The following is a 21,543-nucleotide window of genomic DNA, read 5'->3' as shown; positions in this document are numbered from 1 at the left end:
AGAATGCTTTCCTTTATTGAATGAGGTATTGAATACAAAAAACAGGGATGTAATCCTGGAACTTGATAAAACATTAGTTAGGCCACAGGTGGAATTTTGTGCATAGTTCTGGTCACCACATTACAGGAAAGACAAAATTGCTCTTGAGAGAGTGCAGAGGCGAATTGCAAGAATGTTGTTGGGGCTTGAAACCTGCAACTATAAGGAAAGATTGGATAGACTGGAGTTGTTTTCCTTGAAACCGAGGAGTCTGATGGGTAACGTAATTAAGAGGGACCTTGATAGAGTAGACAGGAACAACCTGTTTCCTCGAACGGAGAGGTCCATTACTGAGTGATTGGTAGAAGGATTAGAGGGAACATGAGAAAAGTTTTTCACCTAGAAGGTGGTGGGTGTCTGGAATTCACTGCCTGGTTTGATGGTGGAGGAAGAAAGCCTCAACTCATTTAAAAGGTACCTGGATCTGCATTCAAAGTTCTGGAACCTGCAAGGATACGGACCGGGTGTTGGAAGGTGGGATTAGAATGGGCAGCTAGGTTGTCTTTTTCCTTCAGCTGGTGCAGACATGGTGGGCTGAATGGCCTCTCACTGTAACACAACTTTTGTACGGTTTTATTGAATCACGCCAACTTTCCCGCCTGCCACCAGAGTCTCCAGAATGGAAAATTCCACCCTGCAGCCTATGGGTGGAATCTTCCCATCCAGCCCACAGCATGTTTCGTGTCAGGCGGGAGCAGAGAATCTAGTGGCAGGCAAAGAAATCCTAAACCCGTCGGCATAAAAACAGTTTGCAATTCTCTCACTGGCGGTTCAGTTATCTCGCTGCCTGGTGCCGTTAACTCCATTTTCATTCATTTGCATCACATTAATGTTCATTGAACCAGCTGCTCACCGGAATCTCCTCGCGCCTTTTTAGCATCGCGCTAGTGGGAAAACATGTCAGCTTCAAAGTTTTAAAATGTGTGCCGTTCATAAGTCGGACCTCTTGACTTCAAGGTGAGTGCAACATACATGGCCTACCTGCCGTAGTGCTCTGCTTTTGTTGCGTTTGACACCAAACTGCTGGTGTGAGAGGGTCGGTTCTCTCATCTTTGCCAACGTCTGCAAGGACACCACTGCTCTGTGGGACCCATGCAGCCTCCACTTTCAGACACTGATCAGTACTGTACCTGGGGTTGGGGAGTGCAGGAGTCTTCTGCTCCCCATGGCTAACACCATTGTCCACAAGGACTCCACTGCTGTGGGACTCATGCAGAACTACACTCTTACAGACTCGGATTTTGACTGAGGGCAGGATGCAAGAGTAGGATGGGACATTGAATGCAAGGGGGCCAATGGGAAAGAAAGACTGAGGAGAAACGTCAAGGGGGCATGATGTTAGGCAGAAGGGCAGGGAGGTGGAGGTGAATGATGAACAAAGGAAGGCAGATGGGAAACCAAGGGCTGGGAAGGATGGAAAAGTGTATGAAACGCTGATAAACAAAGGGGTCAAAGAGATATCACATCTTTCACTGGAAGAGGATGCACACAGACTTTGAAATAGGTTGGTCGGGGGAGGGAGGGGAATGTTGTTACTGTGGCATATTAAGGATGTTCGCACGTGGTCTCAGAAGCCGGGAGGTGTATGGTTTGAGATGGTCGTCTTAGTTCTCATGGAATTGGGGAACTCTGTGAAGGTTGAATTCTTTAGCCTGGGGCTTGCTGACAGGAATCAGAGCGCAGACACTCCTGTTACGAAGTTGAACTGGGTCACAGATGACAGGCAGTCTAGGGGCTATGTAGGCCTCCGTCGGAAGCCAGAGATAGGAGACAGTGCAGAAGAGCAACATCCATGCAGCAGGAGCAATCATTGAGAGCATTGTATACCACATCTGCAAGAGGGGCTATGTGCTCCACAGGAAAAAAGCACAGCTTTGTGTGCAGGACTGTCCTACAGTCCACGTCCCTCGGCTTGGTCGGCTCTACTAACTGTAGGGGGAATGGTGATGGTCACTGTAGACATCCACTGCCTGTAGATTGGGAAGATATAATAAAGATGGGATGGGGGGGGTGGAATGTGAAGCTTTCATAGTGGGATCATCTTGATAGGTGACAAAGCAGCTAGACAGGGTGGTTAGAGATCCACATGTGGCATAGGAAGTTTACAGGTGATGGAATTGGGAGGGGGGGATAGGAATGGCCACCACAATGATGAGACACAGTATTATTGGGGAAGGAAGGTGAACAACAGGAGGTAGCTCTACCTTCACATTGTGAGGTTCGAGGTAAATCTCAGGTCACGGAAAATGAGGGAATGAGCTTCGAATTCTGTCCTGAAGCAGAGTTGTAGTGTCATCATGCCGCAGAGTGATGTTCACTGAATATGAAGGTACCAGTGATCCTGTCTGGGAGTGTTAAGATGCAGGACCACTATGCTGAGCTATGGCGCTCCTTGGGATGCAGTCTCACTTTTTGCTGCAACAAAAATGGACAGTATTCAGGTTAGTTACAAATGAGGAAGATCCCCTTGGCAAGAAGCAACTGAAAGCCAATCCTTTCATTAGTGCTGTTAAAGGGATGCATATAACTCACTGGCTTACATCCGGTCACATCATTAAAAGAGTAGGCCGCAGGGTAGCTCAGTGGTTAGCACAGTTGCTTCACAGCTCCAGGGTCCCAGGTTCGATTCCCGGCCTTGGGTGACTCTGTGTGGAGTCTGCACATTCTCCCCATGCCTGCATGGGCTTCTTCCGGGTGCTCCGGTTTCCTCCCACAGTCCAAAGATGTGCAGGTTAGGTGGATTGGCCATGATCAATTGCCCTTAGAGTCCCCAAAAAAGATGGGGTGGGGTTACTGGGTTACAGGGATAGGGTGGAGGTGTGGGCTTGGGTAGGATGCTCTTTCCAAGGGCCAGTGCAGACTCAATGGGCCAAATGGCCTCCTTCTGCAATGTAAATTCTATGATTCTATGAATATGAGGTAGGAACGTAGACTTGGTGAATGCAGGCAATAGTGAAGGGCATGGCAGCATCACATATGACATTCCATCAATGAAGGCCAGTCACGTGTTCACCATACATGTCATTCAGAACTGGCCAAACAGCTTTGAATCATTGATGAGGAATAATAGGTCATTATTATTCCACTTCAGAGAATGGAGCATGAAGCTACTTTGGATAACTCATCTCATTTATATCTTATACCACAGAGAACTCCAGATGTCACATTTCTGGAATATCAACTTGATCACCTCAATGAGTGTGCTACCGTCCCCGGGATTAACTAGCGTGCAAGTATGGCAGCAAAAGCTGTGGAGCCCAACATTTCCCATCAGTTTCTAATTCAGAGCTTCACTTTCTCGACCCGTTAGTCATTCTTGCCTTCAATATTAGATGATTTAACAGTGCAAATAGATATAAACAGGTATGATTTGGTTGCAATTACAGAGACATGGCTGCAGGAATATCAAGGATGGGAACTAAACATTCAGGGGTATTGATTATTTAGGAAGGACAGACAAAAAGGGAAAGGAGATGGAGTAGCATAATAATAATAATCGCTTATTGTCACAAGTAGGCTTCAATGAAATTACTGTGAAAAGCCCCTAGTCGCCACATTCCGGCGCCTGTTCGGGGAGGCCGGTACGGGAATTGAACTCGTGCTGCTGGCATTGTTCTGCATTGCAAGCCAGCTATTTAGCCCACTGTGCTAACCCAGCCATAGTAAAGGAAGAAATCAATGCAATAATTCAGGATATTGGCTCAGAAAATCATGATGTGGAATCTGCATGAGTGGAGGTACAAAATACCAAGGGCCAGAAAACATTGTTGGGGGTTGTCTATAGGCCTCCAAACATTGGCAGAGATAGAAAGTATTAGACAAGAAATCAGAGATACATACATAGATACATAGAAGATAGGAGCAGGAGGAGGCTTTTTGGCCTTCGAGCCTGCCCTGCCATTCATCATGATTATGGCTGATCATCCAACTCAATAGCCTAATCCTGCTTTCTCCCCATAGCCTTTGATCCCATTCTCCCCAAGTGCTATATCTAGCTGCCTCTTGAATATATTCAATGTTTTAGCATCAACTACTTCCTGTGGTAATGAATTCCACAGGCTCACCACTCTTTGAGTCAAGAAATGTCTCCTCATCTCTGTCCAAAATGGTCTACCCTGAATCCTCAGGCTGTGACCGCTGGTTCTGGACATACCCATGCATGCAATAAGGGTGTAACTGTAATCATGGATGACTATAATTTACATATAGATCAGACAAACCAAACCAGCACTGGTTAGTGGAGGAGGAGTTCCTGAAGTGTTTTTTAGACTAATATTAGTTTTTATAGACTAATATATTGAGGAACCAACCAGAGAACAGGTTATGCTAACTGGGTACTGTGTAATGAACAGACCACAGGATTTCTGAAGATATGCTTCAGATGCTTGGATCGCTCAGGTGACTCACTGCAACACTGGATAGAGTTTCTTCTATGATCGCAGTGTATTGTGCCCAACACAATCGGTCTATGCAAAGAGGTGAGCCCTTCCCAGAGGTTGAACTGAAGAAGGATGAGAGCGCATTGGAAGATGAAGATCTGGAGACCCAGGAAGCTCAAGGGACTGCTGTGGGTCAGAATGAGGGCAATATTGCTCTGGAGGAAGGAAGACGTGGGAGATGGCCAATGATACTTTGATTGTTTATTTTTTAAACACATTTTATTGAGGTATTTTTGGTATAGTAACAACAACGAAATAAACAATATACATGAAACCATAAACATAGTGCAAAAACCATTTACCTTTCCTACGGGTCCCACCCTTATTACCACCCTACTCTAACCTAAACTACTACTCACCCCCCCCCCCCCCCCCCCCCCGGTCTGCTGACGATTAATTTTCCGCAAAGAAGTCGACGAACGGTTGCCACCTCCGGGTGAACCCTAACAGTGAACCTCTTAAGGCGAACTTAATTTTCTCCATACAGAGAAAGCTAGCCAGGTCTCCGACTTTGGGGGCCTTGAGTCCCTCCATGCCAATATTATCCGTCTCCGGGCTACCATGGAAGCAAAGGCCAAAAGATCTGCCTCTTTCTCATGGATTCCCGGATCTTCCGACACCCCGAAAATCGCCACCTCTGGACTCGGCGCCACCCTTGTTTTTAAAATCTTGGACATGATGTCCGCAAACCCCTGCCAAAATCCCCTAAGCTTTGGACATGCCCAGAACATGTGGACATGGTTCGCTGGTCCTCCCGCGCATTTTGTGCACCTGTCCTCCACCCCAAAGTATCTGCTCATCCGGGTCACTGTCATGTGAGCCCGGTGCACAACCTTAAATTGTATCAGGCTGAGCCTGGCACATGTTGCGGATGCGTTGACTCTACTCATTGCGTCTGCCCATAGACCATCCTCTATCTCACCTCCGAGCTCCTCCTCTCACTTGCGCTTCAGCTCCTCAGTCTGCGTCTCCTCCGACCCCATAAGCTCCTTATAGCTGTCCAAGATGCTCCTCTCCCCTACCAACCCTCTGGAAATTACCCTGTCCTGAATCCCCCTCAGCGGTAGGAGCGGGAAGTTTGACACCTGTTTACGAAGGAAGTCTCGTACCTGCAGATACCTGAATTTGTTTCCCCTCGCCAGCCCAAACTTCCTCCAACGCCCTCATAGTCGGAAAGCTCCCCTCTATGAACACATCCCCCATCCTCTCAATCCTTGCTCTCAGCCATAACTGGAACCCCCCATCCCTACTCCCCAGGGCAAACCGGTAATTATCACAAATTGGGGCCCAGACCGATGCTCCCACTGCTCCCACATGCCACCTCCACTGGCCCCAAACTCTCAGGGCCGGCACCACCACGGGGCTGGTGGAGTACCGTGCCGGCGGGAGGTACAGAGGCGCAGTTACCAATGCCCCCAGACTGGTCACCCTTACAAGAAGCCGCCTCCATACACACTCATGCCGACCCCTCCCCCACCACCCACTTCCTGATCATGGCTATATTAGCCGCCAGTAATAGTTGCTAAAATTTGGCAGCGCCAGCCCGCCCTCTCCCCGACCACGCTCAAGCATTACCTTCCTTACTCGCGGGGTCTTCCCCGCCCAAACGAAGCCCGTGATCACTCTGTTGATCTACCTAACAAAGGACCGCAGAATAAAGATGGGGAGACACTGAAATACAAATAGGAATCTCGGGAGGACCGCCATTTTCACCGTTTGTACCCTCCCGGCCAGAGACAACGACAGCGCGTCCCATCTCCGAAAGTCGTCCTTCATTTGGTCCACTAGCCGGGCCAGATTCAATTTATGCAGCCGGTCCCATTCCCACGCCACTTGGATGTCCAGTTACCTAAAACTACCCCCTACTGACCTAAGCGGCAGCTCCCCCAGTCGCCCCTCCTGTCCCCTCTCCTGAACCACAAACAATTCACTTATTTTGCTTATACCCCGAAAACTGGCCGAATTCCCCCAAAATCTTCATGATTTCTTCCATCCCCTCTACTGGGTCCGAAATGTACAGAAGTAGATCATCCGCATACCAGCATCCCGTACCAGCCTCCCCAAACAGGCGCCGGAATGTGGCGACTAGGGGCTTTTCACAGTAACTTCATTTGAAGCCTACTTGTGACAAGCGATTTTCAGCGAAACCCTGTGCTCCATCCCCCGTTCCCCACCCCCCTTTGAAGCTCTCCGAGCAATTGCCAACGGCTCTATTGCCAACAGTGGGGAGAGGAGGCATCCCCGTCTCGTCCCCCGGTGCAGTCTAAAATAGTCCGAAGTTGTCCTGTTCATCCATACACTTGCCACAGGAGCCTGATACAGTAACCTAACCCAGTCAATAAAGCCCCACCCGAATACGAACCGCCCCAGTACCTCCCACAGATAATCCCATTCTACCCGATCAAAAGCCTTTTCTGCATCCATTGCGATCACTTTACTTTAATTGTTGACAAGTTCAAAGAAGCGTAAAGTTAAGTGAGTTTATTTGGCCACATTTTTCCTAGCCCTCAAAGCCATTCCCTGGCATCTCGGAGGATTTCCAACCAATCGCTGAGAGAATCTGAATTCTATCTGTGTGTTCTGGCCTCATGACTCGTTAGGCCATGATCCCAGCTTTGGTCTGCAGTGCCCTGAGAATGTGCTCACTCTGTGAACTGAGTCCACTGAGGAACGCCCAATGGTGTGAAAGAATATTTGATCTTTCACCAGCATCTAATGATGCAAATAATGCTGTGACTGAGATGAGGACCTGCCATGGGGTCCCCTCCAAAAGTGTATGTCTTGTGTTCAGGCACTACCACTGAGGAGACGCATGCCACCAGAGTAACAATGCTGATAAGCTGCCCTCACACAATTGTGTTCCTTGAGGGAGAAGTTATAAACCATTCCATCCTACACTTCTAATAAAGATTTAAATACATCTTCCTGACAACACACATGAGTACGAAGACTAGTTCAACTGAGGTTGACATCACATAAATGTCAATCTCACAGAGGGGCACCATCACTGAGTGGGAGGATTGCTAAACCTCAACTTAAGAGTATTCCAATGTAGAAATTTAGAATGCCTTCAGTTTACTAGAACTTTCACATACTTAATCAAATTATTTCACTAAAGTACAGTGATTGCATACCTGTTTTACCCCAACCACTATGCCTAGATGTAGTCCCGAGATCTGCAGCAGAGGTGGAGGCAGCTGCTGATGGCTACATCCTGATGTCTGTGATGACCTTGATGGACTATCTCTGGTGACCAGAGGTCTCGAGGGCCCAGCCTCATAAATGTCTCCTGCTCGGTGGCAGAAGTGGCCTCAGTAGCCAATGCTTCTGGAGTGGGTGCAGGAACGGGCAGAGGGGACTATGAGTGGCTGCATGCCCTTGGGGTGGCCCGAGAGGAGGCCCCTGGAGTGTCCGATTGATGCTCATCTTCCTTGTGGGTGTCAGAGGGCCCTGACCTGACTCATACAGGAGATGCTGCAAGTCAAGGTGATTCATCTCCATTTTGCCGACACGCTGATAGTGCCTACTAGGCTGTGTGACCATGGAGTGCAGTGCCGAGCACATCCAACAAGGCCTGCTGGACAAAGCTTGGTTGCCAACTTTCCTGTGATGATCTCGAGGTGCTCACATGTCAAAGCTACGACATCAGACAGACGTGGGCGGACTCCTCCATTGTTTGCTCTAGTCTGCTGTGACTCTAATCTCGATCTGATGTTCCCCCAAATGTCGTTGCACCACCACCATTAAGTTGGCAGCCACTTCCGAAGGCTCAGCATCTGACTAGGACTTAGTGCATGTACCTTCAAGTGCCAGACACCTGGGCTGTCCCCTCCTCTGATTGCTGTGGGGAGGTGTTCTCCAGAAATTGATCCTGAGTCTAATTAAGAGCTACACCCCACCAAGATATTTGTTTCTGTGTTCGAGGAGGGATCGATCTACTGGTGTCTAAAAACAGAGGATAGAGTTTTGGTAAAGGACTCACTGTGATTGTCAGGATTTAATGAAATGATGGAGCTGTGATCCATCCTTGGTATGTGGGGAAAGCCAATCTCCCCTTCCCACAGGAGCGATGCCTGTCCTCTCCAACAAGATCAGCTGCAACCTCGAATTCGGATGGTGCAATGATCTCAGCCAACCTTCCCTTGATCTGGACTCGCTCACATTTTATGTTGCCAGCTTGGCCAATATGAAGAGGAAAGAAAGGCAAGTGATCAGAGAGGATGGAGTAGAGGTTAGGTAGAGTTTGAGCAACATAATAGATGGGATGGTGGTGATGTGAAAGTGTCCATGAGAGAATGAGTGTCGATATGCGTCCCTCGCTAACCGATCTGTGAGATCCGTGAAAAGAGTAATCGCTGGAGTACATGGTAAAAGTTTGATACTGGAGGGAGTTCACAGAATCCCTATGTTGAGAGATGACTTTCACTAACAGAGTGGATGAGGTGACCAACACCGCACACGCAGCAGCCAACACCCGAACACCCAGAGGATGGGGCACAGCTCCAAGGACATGTCCACTGCCGGAGGGTGGGTGAGTGCCATGGAGAGGGGATCAACACCCCTTGACCAGCAGTGCCAAGGTGCCTGTGTTCCAGTGGAAGGGCCAGCAAGCCGTCCTGCCCTGACAACCCAGGGGTCTCCGATGGCCCGGGTGCCGTTCCACCTGGTCTACGTTTGTACTGAACGGCACTCGGGTGCAGCCTCTCTGTACTAAATTAAGGCCAGCCCCAAACACCAGAAACAAAAACAGAAAATGCTAGAAAAACCCAACAGGTCTGGAACCTGGAGCGAGCTCATAGAGCTAGCTTTTCAAGTCCATATGACTTCTTCGGACCAAAAATACCAGAATGTTTAATGTTTTTCCTTGTCACAGTGTAACTTTTTTTCTAAAATTGCCACAATCTTTGTTGGCAACACTTCTAATAAAGTGAGAGTTTTTTCAGTGTTTACTCTTGTATGTGCTTGGTAAACGCGAATATCTCATCTGTAGTGTTAGTGACGAAGGTTTGGGGAAATGCTTTGCTTTAAATGTCATTCTTGTGAACTGTCAGTTATAGTTGGATATTGCTGCATTAGATTACCATGCTCAGCAGTTGTTTTCAGTTTGACCCAGAGTGTGAGGTAAGCAAACTGCCATGCAGTCTGTGGGGGGGAGAAGGAAGCGCATCGGGATGACCAAGTACTAAAATTACCACTCACTGGTATCATACAGGAAATGCTGTATGCCAGGCCGCAAGCTGCAGATCACTGTAGCACTTGCTTGTTAGTTCCTTTAACCAAGAGAAAATTTCCCTCACAAGCACAGTATTTGATGGTAATTTGTAGGCTCTGTGACAGCTTGGTTTGAATAGCAACTTGTTCATATTTGACAATGCCGAATGTACGTTGTTTAGAGATGTACTGGGCTAAATTTTCACCGAGTCGGGATGACTTGGGTGTCCTTTAAAAATGGCAGGTAGGTCCCGATTGCAGGATCCCTGACCCCATTCCCGTGGTTTCCAGTTTTCAGAGGGATTGTTTGTGTATGTGTGTGTGTGGGGGGGGGGGGGGGGGTCATACATTGGCATGAGGGGCCAGAGGAGGGGGGGGGGGGAGCATGCGGTGGTATGGACAGTGGGTTGGAGGGCTTTTCTGTTTTTATTATAACTTGGACATAGTCTCGCAGCACTGAGGTAGGCATTTTAAGCAGTCTGCCTCCACACCCAGCCCCTCTGACAGTTTTCCCATGTCAGTTGGCCTGTCAACAGAACTTACCTGCCGCCCTCAGAAATCCTGTCACTGCGGGTAATTTCTCCCTAGGTGGGAAAGTTAAACTGGGAATTTTCCTGATTCCCGCTAGCTGCATCAAGGATGAAAATCCAGCTCAACAGCTTCTGTGGGTTCCGATTCCATTAGAAATGTTCTTAATATTGAATCTATGCAACCCGGCCCCAGGTCACTCCGTGTGGAGTTTGCACATTCTCCCCGTGGGTCTCACCCCCACAACCCAAAGATGTGCAGGTTAGGTGGATTGGCCATGCTAAGTTGCCCCTTAATTGGAAGAAAAAGAATTGAGTACACTAAATTTTTTTAAAGTCTTGAATCTGTGCAGATTCCTAAGCAATTTTCTTACAAGATTCAAGTTTCCAAATGTTTCTAGGATTTCCTCAGGTAACCTTTTTGTTCATGTTTGCAAGTTTTTAACAGTAGCAAAGATGTGCATTTTGATGGTTTAAAGTCCTGTCAAAAAATAAATTGCTTAAATGTGGAAAGAAAAATTACCTTGTCTGTGTAGTAACATCTATGAATTATTTAATTATGTTTGAAACAACGCTTTGATTTAAATAAACCAATGTAGTCATTCCTTGTTTAACGTTGCCATTGCATTCATGAAGATGGCAAGTTTAAGTGGAACAACTTTCAGCAAATCAATTTTTCCCACTGCAACCAATGTCTGTTGGGCCTTTCTCATCAGATAAAAATAACTGTGACATCGAAACCTGTAAATTAAAATACTTCTCATTCCTATATTTGTAAATGCAATAACTTCTAAAATAAAACCGATTTAAAAGCATGGGAGAAATATGCAAACTTTCGACTTGTTGCCCGCAAGCCACCTCAGCTGCTGGCTGACTCTCCCATTTGCTCATCACTGTTCGTCACTTCTCTCTCCCACGCTATGAGCGAAGGTTTGAGAGGGCAACAGGAGGGAGGAAGGAAGCAAGAGGAATTGCGAGCAAGAGGCTCATGGAGGGAAGCGGCGAGTGGGAGTGTCAGGATTGGAAGCAGAAGGATCTGTGAGGAGGACAGGCAGGAAGGGAAGCAGTGAACAGGATGGACAGGGAGTGGGAGAGAGTCAGGGAGCAAGAGAAAGTCAGGCAGAAGAGGCTACTCTAAAATGACATGGATGCTACAATAGCCCCGGCACAAAACAACACTAAAATAGAAATTCTGACACTTAAGTGTACATACTGACCCCATTATAGCTGTGACACGAAAACTGAAGGATGCTGAACGGGGCAACTTATAACGTGGACTTAATACATCAACTTGAGCAATACTAGGTGATCCAGTTTGGATTTTATGCTGGTTATCATAATATGGAGAAAGCTACCTTTCTCTTAAAGCTGTATGGACCCATTGTTAAAAGCATGTTGATGCTCGACCTTGTTTGAACACCATAATTACATTAAAAGCTTGAAAAAATCTGTGATGTAGCATCCCATTTCCTTTTCTTGTGGTAAAACTCTGAAATAAGTAAGAAATTAGTTACGCACTAATAAAGATTCAGCGATATCTCATGGCAATCATTTATCTGTAGAAGGGGACAGTAACCTTTTTACTGATGTTCTGCTTCTTAATTGCCCACAGTATGTGAAGATCATGGATAGATTGATTTTCCATATGTGGAATTGATTTAAATTTTTCACACATTTGATTGAAATAGGATAACACTTTGCATTATTGTATTTTAACTCCTCACCCACCCTTACCAATTTGACATTCCAGCTTCCAGTTTGCCTTTATACATTCTCCATCAGTCAGATAGGACAAATAAAAGGCAGCACGGTGGCGCAGTGGTTAGCCCTGCTGCCTCACGGCGCTGAGGTCCCAGGTTCGATCCCGGCTCTGGGTCACTGTCCATGTGGAGTTTGCACATTCTCCCCGTGTTTGCGTGGGTTTCGCCCCAACAACCCAAAGATGTGCAGGGTAGGTGGATCGGCCACGCTAAATTGCCCCTTAATTGGAAAAAATGAATTTGGTACTCTTAAATTTATTTTTTAAAAAGATAGGACAAATAAGCTTACGTTGGTTTGATGAACTTCACCATGTTTCCTGTCAGTATTATATCACATTTGGTAGAAAGAAAATGGAGACAAGATATAAAATAAAGGATACAACTCTGAAGGGGGCGCAGAAGCAAAGGGACCTAGGTGTATAAATGCATAAGTCATTGAAGGTGGCAGGGCAGGTTGAGAGAGTGATTAATAAAGCATACAGTATCCTAGGCCTTATTAATAGATACATTGAGTACAAGAGCAAGGAGGTTGTGTTGAACTTGGTTAAGACTCTAGTCCGGCCTCAACTGGAGTTTTGTGTTCAGTTCTGGACGCTGCCCTTTTGGAAAAAATATGATGGCATTGGAGAGAATGCAGAAAAGATTCAGGAGAATGATTCCAGGAGTGAGGAACTTCAGTTCAGTAGGTTGATTGGAGAAGTTGAATCTGTTTTCCATGGAGAAGAGAAGACTGAGAGGAGATTTGATAGAGGTGTTCAAAATCATGAGGAGTCTGTACAGAGCAGATGGGGAGAAACTGTTCCACTCATGAAAGGATCAAGAATGAGAAGAGACAAATTTGAAGTAATTGGCAAAGGAAGCAAAAGTCTCATGAGGGAAACCCTTTCACACAGCAAGTGGGTCAGGCCTGGAATGCACTGCCTGAGAGTGTGGTGGAGGCAGGTTTAATCAAGGCATTCAAAAGGGAATTTGACTGCTATCTGAAAAGGGAGAATGTGCGGGGTTGCAGGGAGAAGGCAGGGGAATGGTACTAGGTGAAGTGCTCATTCGGAGAGCTGGTGCAGACGCAATGGACCGAATTGGCCTCCTGTGCTGTAGCAATCCTGTGATTGGTCAGTGGAGAAGTAAGGAATTTGGCTTTCATAACCCAATTCTTCCATCAAAAAATGATGAAACGCCTGGTACTGCTGACCATGCACCCAAGCAATCTTATCAGCTGATTAAAAGCCAACTAAAAGGAGCAAGATCTGAGCAATCATCAGTTCTGGCTATTGAACCTATGACCTCCCAGTTTCGGGCTCAGATAATTTTCAGGCTGACCAACATAGTTTAGATTCAGGTTTGTGAAAACTGGCTGTCAAATCCTCTCAGTGATTTGCTATTTGTTTTCTTATTCTTTCTTACTTTACTGAGCCTGAGATTAACCTATGCTGAAGGACATCTGAACTTAAAGGCAGCATGTTTTGCTGACAAAGCTGCTTACATTCTGCACACAAGGCTCAGGTTTTTTTTCTGTAAGGACAGAAGCTTACGCTTTTTAAAAAAAAAAACAGATTCCTGCATCCTTCGATGGAATATGTGTAACAGGTTGCAGAAATTTACCAGATTAACTTTTCATTCAAACCTTAATTTTTCCCAATTCAATTAAGGGTTTATTTTTGTGGTGAATTTCTATTCACATAACTATTTAAAGGAAGGAAGGAGGGAGCGTAAAATACATAGCAGAGTTTCACAAGTCCCAGTGGATGCTCCAGGAAAGGAAGGTATTTGTTGGTACTAAATGAATCTCTGCTATTCTGACTCAGTTTTAAGTAAGATGGTGTTCATTAATTATGAGTTTGAATTAAAAAGGTAGAAATTCTGCAGTAATTTTCAATAGAACCGGTTCGCATTACACAAATGTATATAATATATATCTGACCAGGTCATTCAAAATACTGCTGAGATTGCTGTAACAGAACACAAACATTGTATATTTTATAACACATATTGGACTTTTCATCCAGTTTTTTATTCCAGTATTCTATCCTGCAGGAATGGACTCTTTGCTGGAGGCAGTTCCATAGTCCATACTACAGGTCCTTGCCCACCTGGCCATTCTTTATGTCGGAGCTATATCTTTATTTTTTTTTGGTGAACAATATCAGTGATTATTGGCTAAGTTTAGCTGTGGACTGTGCACCTGTTCTCTGCTAAGGTCTCGTGTGCATATTTGAGTTGCCAAAGTTGAATTGAGTACCTGAGGTGGCATCTGCAGCTAGGAACTGTGTCTCCCGCAAGACATCGAAGCAGTCACTTATGAAAGTCACCAAGAAATTGCCCAAGAAGCAGAGGAAAACGCGGAAGCAAAGTTACTCTACTTATATGTCCAGAGTGCTGAGCCAGGTTCACCCTTCCAATTCCGTCCAAATCCATGAGTGTCATGAACTCCTTCATTATCAACATTTTTGAGCGCATGCCTCTGAGGCTTTGCATCTCATTCACTACAAGTGCCATGCCATCGCAGCCAGGGAGACCCAGAGCAGCATTCTTCTTACGGTGCTGGGGTAACTGACCGAACACGCCATCTCTGAAGGCATGAAAGCAGTCGCCAAATACACCAATTCTATTTAGGTCAACCATACTAATGATAAAAACAAACCAGCAGAGGCTACTTGATAACTGATGGGTAGAATCCTTGTCTGATTTATTTTTCCCATTATTATTACGTACCACCAGAATTGGCCGTAAATTAGACGACGCAGTCCCAAGTCAGGTTGAAAAAAGGTTGTGGGCCAGGTTGACACCCCCACAAAGTAAAAGTAAATTAACTTCTAATGAAGTAGAGATACTAAATTAAAGGAAATAGCAAAATCGGTTTCGGTACCTTTCACATAAAATTGGTACGTTGCTATGAATGGAATGTTACTATGTATAGCACTAAGCATATCTTAAAATCAGAAGTTGTATGGTGTCTATGCTGATTTAATTATTAGGCCGATTCTTGTTGAGACCAGGTTCAATTTGCCAATGAGTAACCTTGCCTGTAGCAACCTTAAATCAGGAATTACAATCATCAATAATATTACTGATTGATCATGGATCTGCTCATTTGGAAAAATGTTATCATTGAGCCATATGCTTTAGTGGAAAAATTAATAAATTACTAATCATGCCAATTTGAACGTTTACTGGTAAACTCCTACAGTAATCCTGGTTACCTTACCTTTGCAACATTTACATAGAATTTTATTTTTTACATTTCCAATTAAGGGGACATTTAGCGTGGTCAATCCACCTACTCTGCGCATTTTTGGGTTGTGGGAGTAAGACCCAGGCAGATACAGGGAGAATGTGCAAACTCCACACGGACAGTGACCTGGGGCCGGTTTGAACCCGGGTCCACGGCACCATGAGGCAGCAGTGCTAACTACTGCGCCATCGTGCTGCCAAGAAATGTTTCTTTTTAACAAAGAACGCTTGCTTCAGAGATGAAATGATGATTGCATCATTTTTGATTGCATCAAAATGGTAAAATCTGTACATGAAAAAAAATTGTTCTCACGAAACATGAACAACGAAAGAAGGCAGCACAATGGTGCAGTGGTTATCATTGCTGCCTGACGGCGCTGAGGACCTGGGTTCGATCCTGACCCCAGGTCACTGTCCGTGCAAAGTTTGTACATTCACACCGAGTCTGCATAGGTCTCACCCCCCACAACCCAAAAAGATGTGCAGGGTAAGTGGATTGGCTACACTAAATTGCCCCTTAATTGGAAACAAAGAATTGGGTACTCTTTTTTTTTTAAAAGAAGGCTTATTATATGTTACATAGTCTGCAGTTTATACTTGTATGTCCATGAGATTTCAATTTGCTAGCAACTTACTTTTGCGATAATTTCTAAAACACTGAGCTCCTCCAACAAAATGGCACAGTTCTTCAAATTTTGATGATAATACGTATTACTTGTGTTTGGCGTAAGGTACTGAATCAGATTAAGTTCTGAAGCAGAGTCATACAAATTTGAAACGTTAATTTTGTTTCTTGCTCCACAGATGCAACCAGACCTGCTAAGACTTGCTAGTATTTTCTGTTTTCATTTCAGATTTCCAGCATCCTAAATATTTTGCTTTTATTTAATTTTTCTTTTGCAATGGTGCGATTCTTAATTAAAACCAAGACTTTCCTGTTTGTGAGCATTTCAACTCATTGTGGATTGATTGGTACAGCCCTGGTTTAGGTTCTGCAGCAGGTTTTTCAGGATTCCACTGTATGGGTTTAATGCAATTTGTTTGATTCACAGATGTAGCAGACTTATTTCCTACAATGCAACCGAGGAAACAACTTCATCCTAGTTTGATGTGCTTACATTAGATGAGAAACAAACACAACCTTCCGCCAAAATCTGAAAGGAAGAGCAAATAAAACTAATGCAAAATCCATTCACAGCTTAGGCACTACAAAATGATTACACAATGCACCCATGTAGGAACATGTTTTGCAAAATGATTCATTTTAATTACATCAGCCAGAGAGCAAGACTCTGGTGAATAAGCTGGCATGATCTGTGGCATCAGTTTGCCAATACTATAACATCCCATGAGATCCAGGATGCAGACTGCCAAAACCACACTGTCTCTTACCTGTGTTCTCTGCAGTTGTATTTGAGTTTTGAACCAGTTGTAAATTATTTTGTGCGCTACCTCTTTATGGCAGTGCCTTAATTGAAACTTTAGGCTTGTCTTTATGTACGTTGCTTAAAAGTACACACCCTCTTTCCAAATTACAGCTGAAATATTTGTAATGTAGAAGCCAATATTAATATATAATACATGTCTGATATGTCAACATTTAATTCACCTCCTAACATTCAGGAGTCTGTCTTGTCATCATAATGCAGTCCCAGTTACAAGGGAATTGTTGCTGGCATAACTCTGTTTGCAGTTGTGTGTGTGTATGTTTTAAAAATATACAAAATATGCTGTCCAAACTTAAAGGCCTCGTTTCACTGCCATTCACATGTCACACTGACTCTGTGCCACCTCTCGGCTAACTTAAGCATAGTCATCTTCCTATAAATTTTAATTTTTTCAATCAAGATTATTCTGCCAAGTAATCAAATAGTATTCAATATCTGATGCAAAATCTTCAGTGAGACCTGATCTGTTCAAATCATTACCATCTTGACCATCTAAATGTAACTAGAAGAAGTGCTGACTTATGGATTGTTTCAGCGATGGCATTGAGCATTCTCGTGAAAACCGTCAGACATTTTTTAAAATCCTGAATTCTTCCATACAACTTCGTCTCCTTAATCCAAAATAGTGGCTTGACTTGCCCTGGGAATGTCAACTGCTACTGATGATGCCAGTTATTCACTGACAAACTCGTACAATGGCAGAATTCCTAGGCAACAGATGAGAATTAGTTTGACTCAGATAATTGAGGACACCCTACCTGAAAAGGTGGTGGAGGCCGATTACGTAAATAATTTTTAAGGGAGTTTGACAGGTTCTTGAGGATGGAAAGCTTGTACAGGTATGAACAAAATAAGGTGGCAACGTTGGACTAAGCACAACCACTCTTTCAAAGACCCCGCCCTAGAAATTCTGGAAACCAAATTGAATAAACAAGTATAATAAGAATTAAGCCATTAACCAAGTTTATATATTCCAAACTAGATCATATCTTTAGAACACAATACTTTGTAAAAACTGATAGTCCAGCTCTGCTGTTTATGCACAATGAACCGACAGCCTTCATACTTCAATACGGTTCTCTCAAACTACAATCAGGATCATATTTGGAATTAAAACATTTGCTCACTGAACACTGAGACCGTAAATTTTGGTTTACTTAATCCATATCGCTCCCTGGTGAGATGAAAGTTCAATTTTTTTAAAAGGTTCAGTGGTTAGGCCCAAATGGAGTGATATCATCAGTATGGTCATATATGTAGGCTGTACCTCACCAAATGATGACCATTCTTAACTTACAAGCAGGAATATTTAAATTTTTTAATATTTTTTAAATAAATCTATTTAAAAAAGGATATTTCAAGCTCAATTTTGTAGTATAGTTGATTTTTCTCCAATTGTGTGGGGAAACAGAACAAAGAAAAGTATAGCACAGGAACAGGCCCTTCGGTCCTCCAAGCCTGTGCCGACCATGCTGCCCGACTAAATTGAAATCTTCTTCACTTCCTGGGTCCGTATCCCTCTATTCCCATCCTATTCATGTATTTGTCAAGATGCCCCTTAAATGTCACTATCGTCCCCGCTTCCACCACCTCCTCCGGCAGCGAGTTCCAGGCACCCACTACCCTCTGTGTAAAAAAACTTGCCTCGTACATCTCCTCTAAACCTTGCCCCTCGCACCTTAAACCTATGCCCCCTAGTAATTGACCCCTCTACCCTGGGAAAAAGCCTCTGACTATCCACTCTGTCTATGCCCCTCATAATTTTGTAGACCTCTATCAGGTCGCCCCTCAACCTCCGTCGTTCCAGTGAGAACAAACCGAGTTTATTCAACCGCTCCTCATAGCTAATGCCCTCCGTACCAGGCAACATCCTGGTAAATCTCTTCTGCACCCTCTCTAAAGCCTCCACATCCTTCTGGTAGTGTGGCGACCAGAATTGAACACTATACTCCAAGTGTGGCCTAACTAAGGTTCTATACAGCTGCAACATGACTTGCCAATTCTTATACTCAATGCCCCGGCCAATGAAGGCAAGCATGCCGTATGCCTTCTTGACCACCTTCTCCACCTGTGTTGCCCCTTTCAGTGACCTGTGGACCTGTACACCTAGATCTTTCTGACTGTCAATACTCTTGAGGGTTCTACCATTCACTGTATATTCCCGACCTTCATTAGACCTTCCAAAATGCATTACCTCACATTTGTCCGGATTAAACTCCATCTGCCATCTCTCCGCCGATGTCTCCAAACAATCTAAATCCTGCTGTATCCTCTGATAGTCCTCATCGCTATCCGCAATTCCACCAACCTTTGTATCGTCTGCAAACTTACTAATCAGACCAATTACATTTTCCTCCAAATCATTTATATATACTACGAACAGCAAAGGTCCCTGCACTGATCCCTGCGGAACACCACTAGTCACAGCCGTCCAATCAGAAAAGCACCCTTCCATTGCTACTCTCTGCCTTCTATGACCTAGCCAGTTCTGTATCCATCTTGCCAGCTCACCCCTGATCCCGTGTGACTTCACCTTTTGTACCAGTCTGTCATGAGGGACCTTGTCAAACACCTTACTGAAGTCCATATAGCCAGCATCCACTGCCCTACCTGCATCAATCATCTTTGTGACCTCTTCGAAAAACTCTATCAAGTTAGTGAGACACGACCTCCCCTTCACAAAACCATGCTGCCTCTCGCTAATAGGTCCATTTGCTTCCAAATGGGAGTCGATCCTGCCTCGAAGAATTCTCTCCAGTAATTTCCCTACCACTCACTTAAGGCTCACCGGCCTGAAGTTTCCTGGATTATCCTTGCTACCCTTCTAAAACAAAGGAACAACATTGGCTATTCTCCAGTCCTCTAGGACATCACCTGAAGACAGTGAGGATCCAAAGATTTCTGTCAAGGCCTCAGCAATTTCCTCTCTAGCCTCCTTCAGTATTCTAGGGTAGATCCCATCAGGCCCTGGGGACTTATCTACCTTAATATTTTTCAAGACGCCCAACACCTGGGGCGAAATTCTCCCCCAACGGCGGGATGCCCGCCGACTGGCGCCAAAGCCGGCGCCAATCAGACGGGCATCGCGCCGGCCCAAAGGTGCGGAAGTCTCCGCATCTTTGGCGGCCTAGCCCCAACATTGAGGGGCTAGGCCGACGGCGGAGGGATTTCCGCCCCGCCAGCTGGCGGAAATGGCGTTTGTTGCCCCGCCAGCTGGCGCGGAAATGCGGCGCATGCGCGGGAGCGTCAGCTGCCGCTGTCAGTTTCCCAGCGCATGCGCGGGAGCGTCAGCGGCCGCTGTCAGTTTCCCGCGCATGCGCAGTGGGGAGAGTCTCTTCCGCCTCCGCCATGGTGGAGGCCGTAGCGGAGGCGGAAGGGAAAGAGTGCCCCCACGGCACAGGCCCGCCCGCGGATCGGTGGGCCCCGATCGCGGGCCAGGCCACCGTGGGGGCACCCCCCGGGGTCAGATCGCCCCGCGCCCCCCCCCCCAGGACCCCGGAGCCCGCCCACGCCGCCTGGTCCCGCCGGTAAATACCAGGTTTGATTTACGTCGGCGGGACAGGCAATTCCTGGGCGGGACTTCGGCCCATCCGGGCCGGAGAATCCAGCGGGGGGTCCCGCCAATCGGCGCGGCCGGATTCCCGCCCCCGTCCAATCTCCGGGAGCGGAGACTTCGGTGGGGGCGGGGGAGGGATTCACGGCGGCCAACGGCCATTCTCCGACCCGACGGGGGGTCGGAGAATGACGCCCCTGGTCCTTTTGGATCTCAATGTGACCCAGGCTATCTACACATCCTTCTCCAGACTCAACATCCACCAATTCCTTCTCTTTGGTGAATACTGATGCAAAGTATTCATTTAGTACCTCGCCCATTTCCGCTGGCTCCACACATAGATTCTCTTGCCTATCCTTCAGTGGGCCAACCTTTTCCCTTTCCCAAGGGCCTGGATTTTCACCAAGTTGGGATGGACTATAGAACCTTGGAAAAATGGCCACCTGATCCAATCCTAGGACTCCCGGTCCTATTCCTAGGTGTGTTTGATTTTCAGGAGTGTGTTTTAGGGGCACAAGCTGGTTAGGGTCAAAATCCCACTTCCTACACGCCCGACCTGGCCAGCTTCATTACGGGGATAGGCATGTCCAAGTCCTCCGCAATTTTCATAGAGTCAGGCCAGCTTATCAATGAGTCGTGGTTCATTGTACCTCCGAGACCTTTTAAATTATCAATAGCAGAAACAACAGGCACTTGAATGATGTCTGGGCTCTCAATCAAGCCATATTATGTATTCTTGGCTGAAAGACAAACATCTATTGGAGTTTTAAAATACCTGAGCCCCAGGGAAAACATTGCTTTATCGACAGCTTTGGCTCTGCTGTCAATTTTGAACTTTACATGGAATTTCACAATGTTTATTTACATAGGGTCAATAGGTTTTATGTACCTGCAGTTTGTTGTTGATAGTTTCAAGGGTCTGGATAATTGAAATTTTTATTGGGCCATAGGAAAAGGGGTGGGAAGTAATGAATAAATTACTTTTTCTTTAAAACTGTTTTTTACACATCCTATCCTCGCTATAGAGTTCATTGGTTCTAAAAGTTGAATGGCAGGTGAAAGGGCATGGAACAGCCATAGCTTAGCATAGCATTCATAACAGATCATGGAAGGGGAGTGAGGTGGGGGTTCATAGTTTGATATGGAGGTCATGAGGTGGCATAGACAGGGCATGGGGAATATATAACAGCTGTAGGGCTTTTCTCTTTTGATTCAACTGGAACAAAGTTGCACAACACCATGGCGTGCCTTTTAAACAGCCATCTCGGCACTTGGCAGCACTCGTTGCTGCATCCAACCTCTTTCCTTGGCTGGTCTCTCTGCAGCCCACACCAG

At 45.7% G+C, this 21,543-nt stretch overlaps 1 protein-coding gene across 7 annotated transcripts in view; it reads left to right on the top strand.

Annotated features, from left to right (window-relative positions):
* The window catches only part of arid1b (AT-rich interactive domain 1B), a 717,990-nt gene that overhangs the window by 636,930 nt on the left and 59,517 nt on the right, over positions 1-21,543 (top strand). The window lies entirely within an intron of this gene.

Source organism: Scyliorhinus torazame, chromosome 1 (genome assembly GCF_047496885.1).
Source record: "Scyliorhinus torazame isolate Kashiwa2021f chromosome 1, sScyTor2.1, whole genome shotgun sequence".
NCBI classification, from domain to species: Eukaryota; Metazoa; Chordata; class Chondrichthyes; order Carcharhiniformes; family Scyliorhinidae; genus Scyliorhinus; species Scyliorhinus torazame.
Note: the sequence above shows the minus strand (reverse complement) of the source record. Positions and strands in the feature narration are given on the sequence as shown.